Source organism: Leptodactylus fuscus, chromosome 6 (assembly GCF_031893055.1).
Source record: "Leptodactylus fuscus isolate aLepFus1 chromosome 6, aLepFus1.hap2, whole genome shotgun sequence".
Taxonomy (NCBI): domain Eukaryota; kingdom Metazoa; phylum Chordata; class Amphibia; order Anura; family Leptodactylidae; genus Leptodactylus; species Leptodactylus fuscus.
In genome coordinates, this window is record NC_134270.1 from 29839110 (window position 1) to 29858122 (window position 19013).

Genomic DNA, 19013 nt, shown 5'->3' on the forward strand with positions numbered 1-19013 from the left:
GACCACTTGGAGCAGCACTGTCTGGACTGGCTCCGGGACTGCCCCGGTCAGTCTAGTAGAGGGCACCTAAGAGGCCTTTAGCAGTGCCCCTGAAAGTACTGCACTGGGTAGAATCCAACCTAACGCCAGCCTTGGGGGACACATTTTATTTGATATCTCCTTGTACTTTTTCAGGCAATAAAAGCAGGGATACAATTCTTACATTTTCCTTGCTTTCCAGCACACTGGTCAGGTTCCTCCACCTTATATTTGTGCATAAGACTCTAATGCAGAGACGCCTGTTCTAACAATACAGAAGACGTGTCCTGATCAGTGAAGTGAATTACATACGTCAATGATCAGATCAGCAGATTATACCCCGGATTGTACCTTCCGCGTGTCCCTCGCCTCATCCTCACACACCCTGAGCATACTCCAGGAACATTGTTTCTCAATTGTGTATGTGTAATGGGAACACCTGCTATTGTAATGGTCATACTGAGGTGTCAAGACGTCTGAAAGTAAAATGCATAACTACATGATAGCCGGGTGACCTCCATGAGTCAGATCTGGCCTCAGTGTCTACAATGTCTGGCCATTACAGCAGTCTGTGGGGTAGAAACAATAGCGACAGATTCATGAGAGTGCTGGTCAAGATAAAGAGAATTCACTTTTATTTCATATACAATTGTATGTGATCCCGGGACATGTCCCTACTGACATGAGCACCTTATATCCAAAATTTCCACCCAGTGCTGCCCAGCAGGCCTCCTAACATATTGTCGCGTCAATGCTCTCTTACTGATATCTCGCCAATTGTTCCACAGTCAGTGCTTGGGTGGCGGTGGTGGGGCAACACAGTGGTTAGCGCTGCAGCCTTGCAGCGCTGGAGTCCTGGGTTTGAATCCCACCAGGAACAACATCTGCAAGGAGTTTGTATCTTCTCCCCATGTTTGCGTGGATTTCCTCCCATACTCCAAAGACATACTGATAGGGAAAAAATGTACATTGTGATCCCTATATGGGGCTTATAATCTACATTAAAAAATAAAATAAAAAAATTAGATCTGCAGGGCCCTTGTAGATCCCCAGCACCACGATCTGAAGTCTGTGGGGCCGCCGTGCAGGACCTACACTCACTGATGTAGTTTGTATGGCGAATGAGCCAGTCTTGGTACCAGTAATCTGCAGGGGTCCGTGGTGTCAGATTCCCAGCAGATCTAATATTGAAGGCTTAACCTAAGGACAAGCCATCAATCTTACAAACCGGATAACCCTTTTAGGCCGGGGCACCATGCAACGTAAACACCATGGTTTGGCCACGGAGGAGTTTTACAGTTATTGTATAGTGGATGGGTGAATCCCACCCCCACACTGTTGGAAAATACGTGCTGTGGACACGCGATTTCCAAAATCGTTGCAGTTTGGAAATCGCAGCATGTCAATTATACCTATGGAGATGCCAGCGGTTTCCCTATATAGGTATAATTGAATCAGAAAACACTGCAGGAAAAACCACGATGTGTTGCCGCCACAATTTTCGCCGCGGTCCGCCATGTGGGGTCTTAGCCTTTTAGAAATTTTGTCTACTGTCTCTTGCACAAATAGACTATTACTCATGATATGACCCTTGTCTGCAAGGAAAATACAGTAGCTCATTCTACATCCAATAATAGTAGACATGCACTTGTTCTGTAAAGCTGGAAGTGTTTGTGCCCCAGTCTGAACCATCCTTGGCCTGCTGTAAAGGGGTTGTTTCATAACAGACATCCCCTTTAAAACAGGAGCCCGTCCAGCGATCAGCTGTTGTCTGGGGAAGTTACAGTCCATTGCTCATTTCCCTCGCAGCTGCCAAAACAGAGGCGATGTAGTGTTACACGCGGCCATTCTCATGAATATACATGGGTGCACTGGGCTTGTCAATGCTCAGCTCGGAATCACAGAAGGGGATCGGGGACCCCCTGTAATAGGAAAGTGGTTGTAGAGATGAGACATTAATGTTCCATGTCCCTGTACATACAGTATACGGACAGTATGCAGCTGTGCAATGGTAAAGGGATTGCGGTATCCCCAGGCATACACTCCCCGCAATCTCTGCACATTCTTCGCCATTCTAGCAGGGCACCATTGGTGTCCATGATGTAGAGAGGTGCACAGGCATGGGCTCTGTCTAATGTTATGTATGCACAGTGCTTAATGATGGGCTTTGTGTGGTCTGTCAAATTACATCTGGGAACCATTAACCCCGTCACATGAAAGTAGAGAAGCCTTCAGGCGCAGGTCACTCTCTGGAGGTGCTAATAAGGCCATGCAGGGAATACTCACATTCTCCAGACTGAGACAGACCAGGCGGCGTGCTCTGACCATGACATAATATGGAGACGTCCATACCTGGGTTCTGTTACTAGAGGTGAAAAGTGGATATGTCTGCGGGGTGTCTTCACATCATACAGGCCTGGCGCTTGTGTATGCGGGGTAGTGTACATAACCTTTCTTATGAACAGACAATTATTCTGAGTATGCGAGACGGGATTGTTTTTTTTTAAACTCAGGAGTCATTTGTTTGTTCCCTAACTGGTATCATTACATACCTCTCAACTGTTGAAGAACCGAAAGAGGGACAAAATGTGCCCCCAGTTTCATGTCGCCCCATCTCTGCCCCCAGTTTCATGTCCCCCCATCTCTGACCCCAGGTTCATGTCCCCCATTTCTGACCCCAGTTTCATGTCCCCCCATCTCTGCCCCCAGTTTCCTGTCGCCCCATCTCTGCCCCCAGTTTCATGTCCCCTCATCTCTGCCCCCAGATTTATGTCCCCTCCATCTCTGCCCCCAGTTTCATCTCTGCCCCAGTTTCATGTCCCCCCATCTCTGCCCACAGTTTCGTCCTCTTATCTCTGCCCCCAGTTTCATGTTCCCCCATCTCTGCCCCCAGATTCATGTCCCCTCATCTCTGCCCTCAGATTCATGTCCCTCCATCTCTGCCCCCAGTTTCATGTCCTCCCATCTCTGACCCCAGTGTCATGTCCTTCCATCTCTGCCCCCAGTTTCATGTCCCCCAAACTCTGCCCACAGTTTCATGCCATCCCCCCCCCTTCATCTGCCCCCAGTTTCATGGGCTCCCTTCATTTTGTTCCACCTCAAAACAACACTTATGCTCACCTTCCAACGCTCCCCCCCAGCTCTCTCCGCAGTTTCACTAACAGAGTTGTAAGCACGATGTGACGTCATCACATCGCACCTACACATCCACTAGCAGATCTGAGTTGAAACTGGGACATTCCTCCCGCCGACCAGGACCGCAGGAAAGGACACCGAATCCTTGAATGTCCCACGGAATCCGGGACGGTCCATATTAAATATCAATGGGTCACGCTACGTTCACACATGCGTTTGGGTTGCCATTTCGGGGCTTCGGGACTCCCCAAATGGAAACCTAATCCGCTTAAAAAAGCAGACCCCATAGATAGTAATGGGGTCCGCCAGGTTTCTGCCATATTTCCATCCAAAAAGGGTGAAAAATGCAGCTTGCAGCGCTTTCCTCTCCACATTTTTTAAGCAGATTTGGGGATGGAAACCCAAACGTAATTCAAGCGCTTTTGTGATTAAAAAAAAAAAAGTATAAATAATAAGGTTTACCTTTCTTGCTGATTCTGCATAGCTCCTATTTTGGGGAACAGTTCCAGAACAGACTAGGTGAGTAGATGGTGTTCCTGTCCCATACCCTATGGCCAGTGTCAGTATAATACCCCGGATCTATATCTACGTATAGCTATAAGATCACAACCATCGCCACAAGTTAAGAACAATCCCGTTTCCTCTTCTTGAGAGACAGTTTTCGTAAATTATGTTTAGTTTTTATCTGAACACTAGAGGGCACCATTTCATATGTATTACAGGCAGCTTGCGGTGTAGGCATTATAGGCTAGGCGTTGTAGGCGTTGCAGGCGTTGTGCGTGTGTTCTGTACGGAGTTTGTCTTACTGATTATTTTTCACTATATTTTTTGAATAATATAATTTTAAGTGAAAAATAAAAATAAGATTTTTTGGTAACTTTATATACTTTAAGAATATAAATAATGATTTTATACAACAATGGCAACCACATAGCCGCTCCTGACCCCGGCAGATACTACAGTAGTTTCCTATGCGGTATGTATCATGGTCCTCATCCCCAATTTGATCCTCATTAGGAAAAATTCTGGTAGTAAAAAGTGGAAAATTCATTTGTATGCTAATAAAATGACAAATAAAATATTGGTGTATTAGTGGGATAAAGGAGAACCTGTCATTGGCGTTGGCTCCTATATAAACATATATATATATATATATATATATATATATATATATATACACACATTTACTACAACTCATTATATGTGAGTGTATCTGAAGATGAAATAATAATGCTGAATTGAGAACAGCTCACTTACTGAATATTAATAAATGCCAATAGGGGGCGACATGAGCTGTGCTATAAATGCTAATGTGTCTCTTTGCCCCCCAGTGAACCCTCTCGGACAAGCTGAGATGACACATGTCAGCACTTCTTAAAACCATTAGAAGCAGGAAGTTTCTATTACGTTTAAGAGGCAGAAAATCACATTGGGTTTCTTAAAAGGTTCACCAAGGGACAAGAAATCTCACAAACAAGGTCCGAATGGTCCAGCAGACTACTAGAACATCCAGCAGAGGACAACCTCATTTAGAGTTAACTTAGGGATCAATGACTTGCCACTCGGGTTTATTTTTTATGATTCACTGATATCTTCTTAGGCCCGGTTCACATCTGCATTTGGGTTTCCGTTTGGGGAGTACATGTGGGTATCCTCCGAACAGAAACTAATACACATTAAAATACAGATACGTAAAGGAAACCCGAGGACCCCATTGACTATAATGGAGTCCATGTGGTTTCTGCTTGGTTTCATGCGGAGAAAAAAGTGTGGAAATCAAGTGGAAACCACACAGACTCCATTATAGTCTAGGAGGTCCGCGAATTTCCCAGGTAACCGCTTTTTTAATGTGTATAGGTTTCCATTTGGGGGTCTCCAAGCGGAGTCCCTGAACGGATACCCAAAAGCAGATGTGAACCGGATGTGAACAATGTTACTTACCTCTCCCTGGCTCTGGCGCACTCCCCATTGTTGGCCATTTTCAATGATGTACAGGACTCTGGACATCACGTGAATAGGGGCTTGCGTTGTGACACATAAGGACGCAAGCCCTGGCCCATGTGACGTTTGGGACGTCACCAAGTAAGCAGACGCCTACGTACCCTTTCAATTCAATGTGTTTATATAGACATCATTGTTTTTTGAGGACTGTAAGGCTAAGGCCCCACTGGCCATAATCGCAGCGCTAAAGCGCTGCGGAAAGAACCGCGGCGTGAATGCATTGCACTTCTTTCCGCAGCACTTTCAACAGAAAGTTTGCATAGTTTTCCTCTGCAGACATTCTATTACAATTATATCTATGGGAAAGCCGCCGGCGTTTCCATAGATATAATTGACATGCTGTGATTTGCAATGCCGCAACGGCTTTGCAAATCGCAGTGTGTCCGCGCTGCAATTTCATCCGCAAAGTGGGCATGGGATTCGCATGAATCCAATCGACTTTGCCTGCACTGTACAACGCCACGTGGGCAAATCGCGGCGTTTACATCCCGTGGGGCCCCGGCCTAAACCAATAAACCATGGAAGCAAGTCCTTCGAAACAACCGTGGACAGCAGACAACCCGCAAATGAGCATAGTAGGGTGCTGTCCGGGAATAGAAGTGGGGTCTTAGGGTGTTGTTTAGTGGTGTCCGACTAGTTTAACTTTTTCCAGTTGGATCTGTATTGTAGAACACTAAAAAAAACCTGCATTTGTAAAAAGTAGCTGAATCTACAGTAAAATTCTGGAAAAGCAATTACGAGGTCTGGACATAAGGAATGAAGGGGTCGTCTCCAGTTAGATCTCCAGATTATGAAGGAAGATGTGTATGGTGAATCAGCCCCATGTCTTAGGACCACAGCTGCTTTGATAACGTGGTTTGAGAAGCTTCCAGATCCTTTCCCCTGTTACTGCCTGTTCCAGGCCCTCCCATCATCTCCGTCTACAAACAGCAGAAACATCTCACATTCCCAGACCAGTGACAGCTCCTTGCACATGTTCCCCTAGCGCTTGGTAATAGCTGCCCCAGCTCTGCACTTTGACCACCCAGTCTTGCTCGCCTCCTCCCAGCTTCCCAGGGGGTTGGTGTTAGGGAGGGCTGCTTTTGGGTCAGGTTCCAAGGACTATACAAGCAGCAGCCTGGAATCCTCTACTTCCTCCCAGGCCCCCACCTGCATCAGTGGGAAAAAAACATAACGCCAGACACTTCTGGGAAGCAAGGAATACAAGCCAGCCAGGGTCAGTTGTAGTCTGTGGAGACGGATTACCTTAATCTCTGGGTTCAAAGACCCCCGAAATCCCTCAGTGAAACCATCAGGGGCTGCCTGTCAGCCAGGTGGGTGAGCGGGAGCAGGGGGAGTCAAACACATTAGTAGGGTTTTTCTTTAAAGGCCGTGTACATTCCACATCTGTTCCACGGCGGAATGGAAAATGGTTCATTATTTATCCTATTTATATAATGGAGCTGTCAGTAACAGCAAATTGGTATGTAAGTGGATCATTCGGCCACAGAGCTTGCAGTCTAAGCACAAACCACCATCCGGGTTTCCATAGTATCAGATCTGAAAGCAAACAATAATCCATACAAGTATATGATGTGAGTAATGACGCAAAGCCACTTTACATCCGATGTGGTCTCCTCTTATTTCACATGAGGGTAGCAAATGTTCAGTGTGTCACAAGGTTGACCAGAGTATGACTAGGTTGCAACAGATTTGATTTAAGAATAAATCCAGGAGCAGAGCCTATAGGGATTCCCTGTTATTCACCCTTTAAGCCCTGTACAGGAATCTGGACTTTGCTGCAGGGAATCCCCCAGGAGTAGTCACAGGACATGAGTTGAAAGGCAGAAATTGTAGTCAGATGGGTAGAGGTCAGGGCTGGCAGCGTACGTGCTCAACAATAAACAGGGCAGTATTCAGGTATCAACAGTAGACAGGTGATGCGTGGGAAAAAGTGGCAGACATGCAGAAGGGGTCAAACAATAACATGGGTCTAAGCCAAAAGAACAAGACAACACCTCTGCTGCTCCAGATAAAAAGTGCACCACATTGCTCAGTCACTGGAAAACTGGGGGAAGGTATCTTAAAAAAACTTTGGCTGCTGACATTGGCTAAAAGACAGGTGCAAAAGCACACTATTGCCCTTTAAGAGCATACGGTTAGTGCACATGCATGTAACAGACAGGACCAAGGAGGAGAAAGCCCATTTCAGACAATCTCAATCTCAGCACAACTCTTATTCTGGGCCACATCTGTCATGAGGCAAGATGAGTATCTCGCCTCAGGCGGCAGATTGTGGTATCCCTAAGGGGTTGGCACTGATAGAATTTGTTGGGTGAACTTCGTGAGATTCATCTCGTGAGCTTCGCCTTGCTGTTTCGTTGAACTCAAAAACGTCTGAAGCGTAACTGCTACTATTATACTCTGGAGGCCCAGGGGAGGTTATTGAACGTACTCCTGGGCTCCAGGGCTTCTTCAGGTCTCACAGATGTCACAAATGACATCAGAGACCACTGAAGCCTGTGTTTGGGCCTCAGCAGTCTCTGAGCAGAAGAGGCCAGAAGGCAAAGAGGTATTCCAGGAATTGAACAAACTCTGGAGGGGCAAGTGTAACATAAACTAAGCTTGACTACCACTGCGCATGCGTACCACTCACCACTAAAGCCGCCTGAATGAGATATGTTCCTGAGCTCCTGGCACATGCTCAGTGATTGAAAGAAGCTGGGGACATACAGTACATATGTGTCTGGGGCTCAGGGACATATCTCATTCAGGCAGTTTCAGACCTGAGTGGTGCGCATGCGCAGTGGTAGTCAAGCCTAATTTTGTAACTTCGTGAGGGATGGAGATCCATTTAAATGTTCCCCTAAAGCATCAGAAAAGCCAGAAACGGCTCTGATATCATTTATCCATAAAACGTTATGGAATCTGCATTGTGGTCGGTTGCCAAGGACAGTTTTTGTGTCACATTTTGATAAATGAGGCAAGGAAAGGCTAATTCCTGCTAGTCATGGGCTCAATATCTTGGTCATGTTTGCATCATAGGTAGACTAGATACAACTGAGAGCTGACACCAGGATCCAAATCTGCTGGTAAAGTTTTTATCCATAGGATAGGATGTTCAATGAGTGGGGGTCCAATTGCTGGGACCCCTTGTAGATCCCTATCTGTTTCCACATGATAGGAAGGGGGTTATGTAATTCAAGTGCACAGGACAACCCCTGCAGTACCCCTCCACGACCACTATTAAAAGTGCAACTAGTGAGCACTGGCATGGGGAAACAGCTCATCTGCGGCGGTCCTGGCAGTTGGACCTTTGCCGATCAAAAACCGATAACCCCTTTTCGTCTCCTTGGAATTGCTAATGGGCTTAAAGTCTACAAATTTCCCTGGGTCATTTTTGAACCCAATAGGTATCCCCCATGCACATTTTTGCTTAGCTATTTCTTTTATGTCTTTGCTTCCTTAAGCTTATGAATCTTGTAATTCTCTTCTGGAAGTTTTTATATGAAGGAATAAAACAAGCTTCAAAAAGATTTAAAAAAAAAAGTCTTATAAGAAAAGTATCTGTGGAAATGTATCACAGCAGACTGAAATAACTTCTAGCATGATAGACGGTAATTATCGGGGAAGATCTTTATGTGTCATTATAGATAGGGGAGGAACGGAGGAAGAACAGAGGGGAGATGTATGCTTTATAGCCAGCAAAGTACGCCGTGCAGAACGTTATACCAGGGAGATAGACCCCCACTCTGAGGGTGAAGACGTGCTGTCCGAGATGGCTGGAAACATACAGGCTGATGCCAGGATATTATAGGATTTGTAATGGTTCATACTATTCCGTATTTACCAGGAAAGAGCCCGATAAGAGCATTTGTAAGAGGCTCCGAGAACACTATTGGTCACCAGAATTAAAGGGGTTTTCTGGGATATTAATATTGACAAAAGCAGGTCAGTGGATGGGGACTGACTACCAGAATACTCAGCTGACTGATGTACCTTCGGTGTACTGGAACCAGGTCTGTACTCTGTCTGGTTACTGTAGCAAATTATCATTCAAGTGAATGGGGTAGAGCTGCAGTACCAGACATGGCCACTACACTGTGTATGGTGCTTTGCTTCCAACCGGTATTGTATTGAGCTGTGCCCTCAATACACAGCCCTTGGAGAGCCCTGCAATCCTTTGATCGGTGAGGGTACCGGTAGTCAGATCTTCACCAAGCTGCAATTGATGACTTTATCCATTTTTAGAAACCCCATTTGAGGGATTTTCCTGTATCTCTGTATAAGTGGAGAAGTCCATTCTCTGGGTTCACTACCTAAGGACTGGTTCACATCTACATTCGGTATTCCATTCGGAGAGTCTACTTGGGAACCCCCCGAATGGAATATCGAACGAATTAAAAAACAATGGAACCACATGCACCCTATAGAATATAATGGGGTCCGTTTGTTTTCAACGAGTGTCCGCACGAATCATGCGGAGAGGTAAGTACTTCAAGCAGCACTTTTCTCGTTGCATGACTCATGTGGACAGCGGAAAGCACACGGACCCGGTTACAGTCTATAGGATCCATGTGGTTTCATTGCTCACCGCTTTTTAATGCGTTTGGTATTCCGTTTGGGGGTCCCTAAGCGGACTCCCCGATTGAAATACCAAACACAGATGTGAAGAAGGCCAAAGAGGGAAATGGGGTCTACGGGGGTGACATTAGTCTATGTGCACATAAACCTATTTGGACCTAAGAAGAGATGAGTATGTCATTTACTAAACTTTGACTGCATTTCCATTGATATCCTTAACAATCAATATTACCGTATATTCTGATGTCTTATTGAATTATACAAAGGTCAATCCAAAGGTCTTGCCCTAAAGCATCATCAATACCTGATCACTCCAATAAAACATGTCATTGGGACATGATTGGGAAAATGTACCTAAATTTTACCAATCTAGCCGGTACTTAAAGGGGACCTATAACCAGGTCTGATAAGCCCAATGACATCCATCATCTGATGGCGCGGACACCCTGAGTATTTTGGTATCTTGTAATATTTGGACTAGCCTGGTATGTGTGTCCATTGCTGCTTGTCTACATGGTGTCCGATCACTAGAGTTGCACGCGTTTCTTTATCACCTTACCCTATGCCCCTCCAGTACTCTATAGAAGGTCTCATTAATGGCACCATTTCTTCATTCTTGTTGGGTCTCTGTTTGCTTCGTGCTTTCTGCCTGTTTATGTTTCCCACACGTGTAAGGGCAAAAGCAGGGCCTTTTATGTCTATTCCCCCAAGCTTGTTTGGATTTGTTTTTGCATGTGATTCGGCTTCTTCGGAGACAGCTCCCTAGAGATGGGTTTTGTGTGAGAGGTGAAGCAGCTTGCTGTGTTGATCTTTCCCAGGGGAGATATAAGACGTCACTGTCACTACTTGGTGGGAGATCCCTACATTCCAGGGTAGGGGGGAAGTGCGGGTTAGTCTTTGGGTTTCAGTATAGTGTTAGTATGCATTTTATATTTGATCTGTTCATTGACTATTCATTATTGATATGAGGTCCATATACTGATCTCAAGGTTAATGTTTGCACCCTGTATGCAAAAAGTCATCTCCTTGTATGTCAGGTATAAGATGTTACTCTATTCATAACTTCTGTACATTACCACCATAGGCGTAACTTTACTCTCCTTGGGCTCAATACAAAATATGTAATGGGGCCCCTTACCTTGTGTCATTTACAGTCTCAGCAAGAACACGGACCCCATTATAGTCTATGGGGTCCGTGTGCTTTCACTGCACACCGCTTGCAAATGCATTTGGCAGTCCTATCAGGGGGAGTCCCCATGCAGACTCCCCCGAATGGTTTGCTGATGCAGATGTGAACGAGGCCTCAAAGATGAATTACTTCGTTATATAATTGGTTTGTAGCAACAAATGGACTGAAAAACTCTAGAGATGGGTGAACCTCCAAAAATTTGTTCCCGGTTCACTTGAGTCTCTGATTCATTTCAGGTTCAGATATATATATATATATATATATATATATATATATATATATATAAATCAAAAACATTTATGTTCACCTTTCCTTTCCTCTCCTCCCCTTCCCAGGAGGCGCAAAATTATGCGGCGTATATGATCGTAACTCCCAATGAAATCAATGGGATCTTCTTTGAGTGCGCAAACTTCTGACATATGTGCCAGATTGCGTGCCACTTTACTCCGTGTGAACTCCCCCTAACAGTTTCCCCTTTATATAGTAGTCCACCCTTTTATATAACAGTTCCTCCCTTATAAATAAGAACCCCCTTATATATAATTGCTCCCCCTTATACAGAGTCGGACTAAAGGGCCTTACGCCCACCATCTTACACCATAGTTTCTTCACTATGTATGTTCCCTGAATCGCCATGCGGCTGATGTCATGCGTCTTTGATGTCACTGCTGAGGCCTATGATTGGACCTCAGTGGTCATGTAGGGTATGCTGGTGTGACATCAACTATAGGCCAGAAATGGCCAGAAGATGACGCCGGATTGCCGGAGAGGTGACTCAAATGTTTGTTATTTTCACCGACCTCTTCTAATATAAAAGGGGCCCTACGGCACATGATGGGCCCCTTTCTGTTATTAATGTGGCGCCAGGAGGATCCAGATTCCAGGCATTTGCCCAGTTTGCCCCCCTAACGCCGGCCCTGTATATTAACCTTATCGGTAACCGCATATTTACATTTTTTGGGGGTCCGTGAAGGTTATAGGTGGTCCTCAAAAGCAAAAAGAAACTTTCTGTACCTTGGTCTAGTCTATAATTAAAATAGCATAGGAGCAGACAAGGAGAAGTTAGAAGTCGAGATGTCCGGGGTCATGATGGCCGCGGCGTTTATCACAGCCTTTGACGTTTGTCTGACTCACAGGTTAATACTGAGACAGAAAAAATCTCGTCTGGCCTGGAGATCACGACAACCTCTCCGTTCTGTGCTGTGTGGGTGAAGCTTTCACATTCTCCATTTCATCACACCTGAGAACAGCTTTCCCCGGAGCGCTGACGTCAACATCTCCTACGACAAGTAAATTTGGGGTTACTCATAGCAACCAAACTAATTATAACCGGAGACCGCCGCAGCCACCGCAGCCTCTTGTTTGTCTCCCAAGCAACTGGATCACATGTGTTAAACCTGACAGTGGTGAGAGGCACATTACTGCGTTACCGACCCTGCCATGAAATAATAACATATCTGCTATATTATAATAAGCCCCCACAGCTCATAAAGAACTCCACAGAGATTTATAATGTCCACTTAGTGCCGTGTGAGTCACCGCCAACTAATGATTAGAGGGGACGGCAATGAGGCGGCTGGAAAATCGTATCAACTACGGTCTACTGGAAAATCTCCAGCTGAGTCAGTGAAGCTTACATACAGGTACAGGTGGAGTCTACTATAGTGCAGCAACCTACACCGATCAGCCATAACAAGCCATAACAACATACCACCGACAAGTGACTAGAGTAGACACTTCCCTACTGTCCTGGATTCCAACTTCAATTCTATCTGCATCCTTAGGCTTCGTCCACATCTGCGTTCGGTATTCTGTTCGGGGAGTCTGCATGGGGAATACCGAACGAAACTGTAAACAGTGTGCGTTAAAAGACTATAGTGCATTATAGACTATAATGGAGACCGTGTGCTTGCCGCGCACTGCCCGCACGAATCATGCGGACAGGAAACTAGATTGTGAACTACTTTCCTGTCCGCATGATCCCTGCGGAGATCTGGCGGCAAGCAAACGGACCACATTATAGTCTATGGGGTCCGTGTGCTTTCACTGCACACCGCTTGCAGTTGCATTCGGTATTCCAGACTCCCCCGGACGGAATTCCAATGCAGATGTGAACGAGGCCTTAGCTGTAAGGTATCAGCTCCCTGCTCTACCATTCAACCCTTGTCACTATGTTGTGTCTGTGGCTTCAAGGGGCTGAGAGCAGGGACTAGAGTGGGTTTGTAGACAGCTATGTGGGGGCCATAAGGGTGCACTCTACTGCGCGGGAGCACTGTGTCACATCATACTATGTGGAGGCACTGAGGGGACAATATACTGTGTAAGGGTTACTAAAAGGGCATTATAATACTGAGTGTGAGGCCACAAGGGAGCATTATACTGTGTTGGGGCACTAAGGGTGGGCACTGTGGGACATCATACTGTGTGGGGCACAAAAAGGGGTATTATTCTGTGGGGTGAGCACTATACTGTGCATTAAAGGGGGCATTGTACTGTGTGGGCACTCACAATTCATCACTGTGTTACACAAATAAGGACACTATTACTGTGGGGGCAGGGATGAAGGGGGCATGGGTTTAGGGCAGATTTTTTCCCCCTTATCTGTAAATATAAGTGTCCCAATATCCAAACTGATAGAGGAGGAGAACTTAAATGAAACCATATAAAAAGATGGATCAGGGCGCCAGGAGGTTAAAGGAGGAACAAAAGCCATATGATCAAAACGATGGCTCTGACTATACGACTGGTAACAGTCTGGCCTCCATTGTCCCACAGTTTTATCCTTTCATATCCCATGCTGCACATGTCGACCATAGTGACTTGCCTAGGATGAAATATAGTTAATGGCAAACCTGCGCTCTGGATCAGATTATTCTCTGCTGCAGAACCTCATGAAATTGAGAGGACATGGATTGAGTTCGAGGCATTGTTTATCATATGTAACTTTGCAGTTTTTTTCTTCTAAAGCCATGTTCACACAGTGGAAAGTGAAGACAAATTTGAGGCGGTCTTCTACCAAAGATTTCTTTCCAATTTTTAGCCCCGTGCATTCCACCACGGGCTTCAACTTTCCACTGCGGGTGTACTCACTAGACCCAGATACAATGGAGTTATTCAGTCCCAGCCTCGCGCTGCAGATTTTATTGCTGAATTAGGTAGCAGGACGCTGCTATTTTCAGCATTCTAAAAAAAGATGTTTATGTCGCTGCCGCCTATTAAAAACAATGGGGGGGGGGGAATCTGGATTTTGAGGCAGAATCTGTATCACTTGTGTGAACTTGGTCATGTGAAAGATGGGATGTATAGTAGTGTTTTATAAGATCAGAAGATGGTGGCCAGAAACAAAAGGTGGAGTGCGGCCATGAAAAGGTTGAGTGGTGGCATTCCATATCTCGGTGCCATAAGTATGAAGCAATGGTGGAAAGATTGCGAGTAGAATATTTAGCTTCAGGGGGTAGAGGGTTAATTTTATTGTACGAATATATTCATTCAGAATTCCATTTTATTGCAGAATATACCTTGATATCTGCCCCATGTCATCGCCAAGTTAACTATTCACACGACACCCTCCCTTTAAGCTCGCCAGGTTGAGTTCTGTCTTATGCAAAAATCCTTTATCCAGCTTTTGCAAATGCACCGTGCAGAATCCCAGGGGTCCTTTCATGCTGCTGCCTGATGCTACCACCTAGGTCTGCACGCACACAGCATGCAGTCCGAATATCTCCCCCTCCCTCAGTGACAAATACTGTTTACTCAGCACCACTGTAGGGATGGAGAGCTGCATCATGGCGGGGGTCCCTGCCTTAGTAAATCATCTGTGCTGTGCACTGCCTGGGGTAATTCCCTCTCAACAGTTGCACTGACCCAGCTCTGTCACAGCAGAGGGTAAATATGCTGCCCCATGGCAATGTAAATTCACGCTTCCCCTTCAATCTATTCAACATCAATGAGCCCAGGTACCTCCATGACTTCTATTGCTGCTTTCTATTGCTTCCCCTAATAGGAAGTTAGGAGGCTAATAAAGAATTCTCAAAAAGCAATCAGTTTAATTAAAGGTTACTCGGAGGCTCTGGGGACGGCACAATGCTTATTACACCAGCGCCTATAATTTCAGCTAATGGTGTAATATACCCATTAGCACAAAGATCATGCAATATCGCTTTCTCCTACTTTCTGTTTCTTCTGAGAAATGGAACTCACAACAGAAAAAAGGAAGAGCGAGCAAGCGAGGCTTTTATAGACGAGGCCTGGAAATTCTATCTATATTTAATCACCCCGAAGCTCCAACGTCTACGCGATTAAGAATCGTCTTTTATACGGTAGAATTAGAGTTTACGATTAGACAATGTTTTCCTCTAAATGGTCAGGTAAGGCTATGTTCACATCTGTTGTCATCGACGTTTGGAGACTTCCTTGTAGTGTGTGTCCAAAATCGCTGGACAAAAAAATCTTGTAAGTCTGATTTTTTTCCCATTATAGTTTATGGTGTTAGTCGGGATCCAATGTGGCCTCTGTTGTGGTGGACCACCTAGCCATTGTTCTAGAGCTTTGATATGCTGACACTAGTGGCGGGGCCCCGTGGCGAACTTTTGACATGTGCCCCCCCTTCCCAGACCGACTCCGACGCCGAAGACCTCGACCGACCCCCTCCTACGCATTCCTGCGCGTTCTATTATGTCCCACAGTGGCCCCTGCACACAGTATTATCCCCCATAGTGGCCCCTGCACACAGTATTATGTCCCATAGTGGCCCCTGCACACAGTATTATCCCCCATAGTGGCCCCTGCACACAGTATTATCCCCCATAGTGGCCCCTGCACACAGTATTATCCCCAATAGTGGCCCCTGCACACAGTATTATCCCCCATAGTGGCCCCTCCACACAGTATTATCCCCCATAGTGGCCCCTGCACACAGTATTATCCTCCATAGTGGCCCTGCACACAGTATTATCCCCAATAGTGGCCCCTCCACACAGTATTATCCCCAATAGTGGACCCTGCACACACTATTATCCCCAACAGTGGCCCCTGCACACAGTATCATGCCCCATAGTGGCCCCTGCACACAGTATTATCCCCCATAGTGTCCCCTGCACACAGTATCATGCCTCATAGTGGCCCCTGCACACACTATTATCCCCAACAGTGGCCCCTGCACACAGTATTATCCCCCATAGTGGCCCCTGCACACAGTATTATCCCCCATAGTGGCCCCTCCACACAGTATTATCCCCCATAGTGGCCCCTGCACACAGTATTATGTCCCACTGTGGACACCCATAAACAATTATTATACTCTGGGGTCTTTTCAGACCCCAGAATATAATAATCGGAGAATAAAAACATAAAAAAATACTGTTTCTTACCTGTCCCCGGCTCCTACGCTGTCGGCCTTCTTCAATGACGTCGGACGTCACATGACCCGGGACGCAGGCCAGGTTCATGTGATGTCATGGCAGGATCATGGAGAGGTAAGTAATAGTGTTTTTTAATGTTTCTTACCTCTCCCGGTCCGCCAATCATTATACTCGGGGGTCCGAAAAGACCCCCGAGTATAATGATAGCAGCGGTAGCGGCTGTCACCGGGCCCCTAATGTCCCGGGCCCTGTGGCAGCTGCCTCTGCTGCTATGGTGGTAGTTACGCCACTGAAGGGGAGGCAGACTGCTAAAACAGCAGTAATACAAGGAGGCGGGCAGCCCTCATTGACTATATTGACTGCCAGCCATCACAAGAAGTCGAAAAAGGATCAAATAGGTTTATCCAGTCCTTCTAGGCCAAATCACAGCCGAGACCCCTTTAGTTACCCCAGTGGCTTTACATATACCAATTTCTGTCCAATTTCTCTCCAACCAGTCTAAAGCGGGCCATACAAATGATCCTCCCCTTCCCCCAGGCCATGATGAAGGCAACTACTTTCACAGACCAAGCCGAAAAAACTGTTTGGTAAATGTCCATTTACGATGTATGGCTTAATAGAGAATGAATTGATCTGTGTAAATGACCAATTGATCAGACTAAAATCTGTCTCATCTGTCAGAAAGGGCTTCAAACCTCCAAAACTGTCACGTAAGCAGGATCTGAAAGATACCTGGAAGACTTCTCCATTATAAGGAGGAAGGATGATCATTAAAGGGATCTGTCAGTTACCAGTGCACCCCCTGGCAGTATGCGATGTGTGCAATACATCATTCACGTGGCCAGTGCCACGGTCTTCTTCCAATAACCAGATGTCTTGTTGAAATAGTGCCATTAGATAAATGTTAGCTGGACCTGAAAATTTTGGCTGGACTAGTCGGTGATCTATTCTGCATTGTGGTGTCCTGACTTTCCCCTGATTGTAGATGCCCAATACTTTGTTCCCAGTGAAGATAAGTCCCAAGAAGTGAGCGCAGGCTTTGCCTTGTATTTTTGCTTTGCTTTGGATACGTCCTATTCAGGTACCTAGGGGGAAATATTGTGCTGGTGATATATTTCCTATGGTGGTACAGTGGAGATCTAATGGCTTATAGTGACAAATAGTGTAAACCATTCCAACCTACTACATAGGTATTATAGGCAGAGACTTGTCCTCACAGTCCACTGCTAACCCCAACAGAAGAACTTACAAATGTTTACCCATAGACCTGATACCATAGCCATAGAGTTCTGGCATATGTTGCTCCTCCTTGATTTGTCCCAAAAAGAAGAGTGTAGTCAATGGGCGTTGGTTTTGTTGAGCCATGCACCATTTTTTAGTGCAAACTAAGGGTGCATTCACACTGAGTAAACGCTAGCTTATTCTGAACGTAAAACACGTTCAGAATAAGCGGCGTCTAAAGCAGCTCCATTCATTTCTATGGGAGCGGGGATACGAGCGCTCCCCATAGAAATGAATGGGCTGCTTCTTTCACTAAGTGCAGTCCCATTGAAGTGAATGGGGAGTGCACGCTCCGGCATGAGCAGAGCTTGCCGTATACGCCGGCACTTCCCATTCACTTCAATGGGACTGCACGGAGTGAAAGAAGCAGCCCATTCATTTCTATGGGGAGCGCTCGTATCCCCGCTCCCATAGAAATGAATGGAGCTGCTTTAGACGCCGCTTATTCTGAACGTGTTTTACGTTCAGAATAAGCTAGCGTTTACTCAGTGTGAATGCACCCTAATAGTGTAAGGTAAGCCAAAATTTTGCTTAAAGAGGATCTTTCACCACCTCGACCAACTCCAACTCTTTGCCCCCTTTAATAAGTGCAACGCCACGTATCTCAGGTGGATGGTCCTAGACTATCTGCTTCAGCTTAGGACTGCCCACCTGACAGTAGAAGCCTACTTGGCATGCTGGTGCTGAAACTAACAGAACCAATTTCTCAGGAATAGCAGGGATTAGAGAAGAAATTGCAACTGTGCAGGAATCTCTGGAGCGGCACGTATTGTAGGATGCAGTTGAATTTGGTGAAGGTGGTTTAAAAAGAGGAAAATATCTAAATTTACCAAATCTATCACACAGTCTGCTCCACTGTGATGGATTTGGAGAATATTGAGCATCGTTCCTCCAACAATGCCAAGAACCAAGCAAAGAAGGTTGACATTTTAAGGGGATCCTCCAGGCTTAGACGTCTTCTTCAGCACCTCCATGAAGACTGACTCTCTACCTCCACTATGTTCTCTATACTATTCATGTTCTCCCCAGCTGAGGATCTAAAAATCCCTTTTATAAAATCAATACTTGAAATAAAGTTGCACAATTCTTGGTTCTTTTATAAGCCGCTCCCCTGCAGCTTCCTTGCTTGTGCCACTGGCAAAACCTCCTTCTCTCACTGCCTTTGTGGTGGGCACCACTAAACCTAACTCCTGGGGTCTGCAATGAAAAAAACTTGATTTGTCTGCTAGCAATTTGACTAAAGGAACCAAGCAGGGGTCTTGGGTCAATATTGGTTTTGGAAACAGATGGAGAAATGTTGAATTCCACTGTCTTTCCACTGTGCTGTTTGTATCTGTGTTGGTCTATTAGTGTAAACAGCCTATTGTCTTACTGCAAATCCACTGGCAGGAGGTAAGAAGACAAAACCCTGTCACTGAGATTAAAGCTTCCCCTGCAAATGAGGGGGGCAAACACACAGGTTTCAA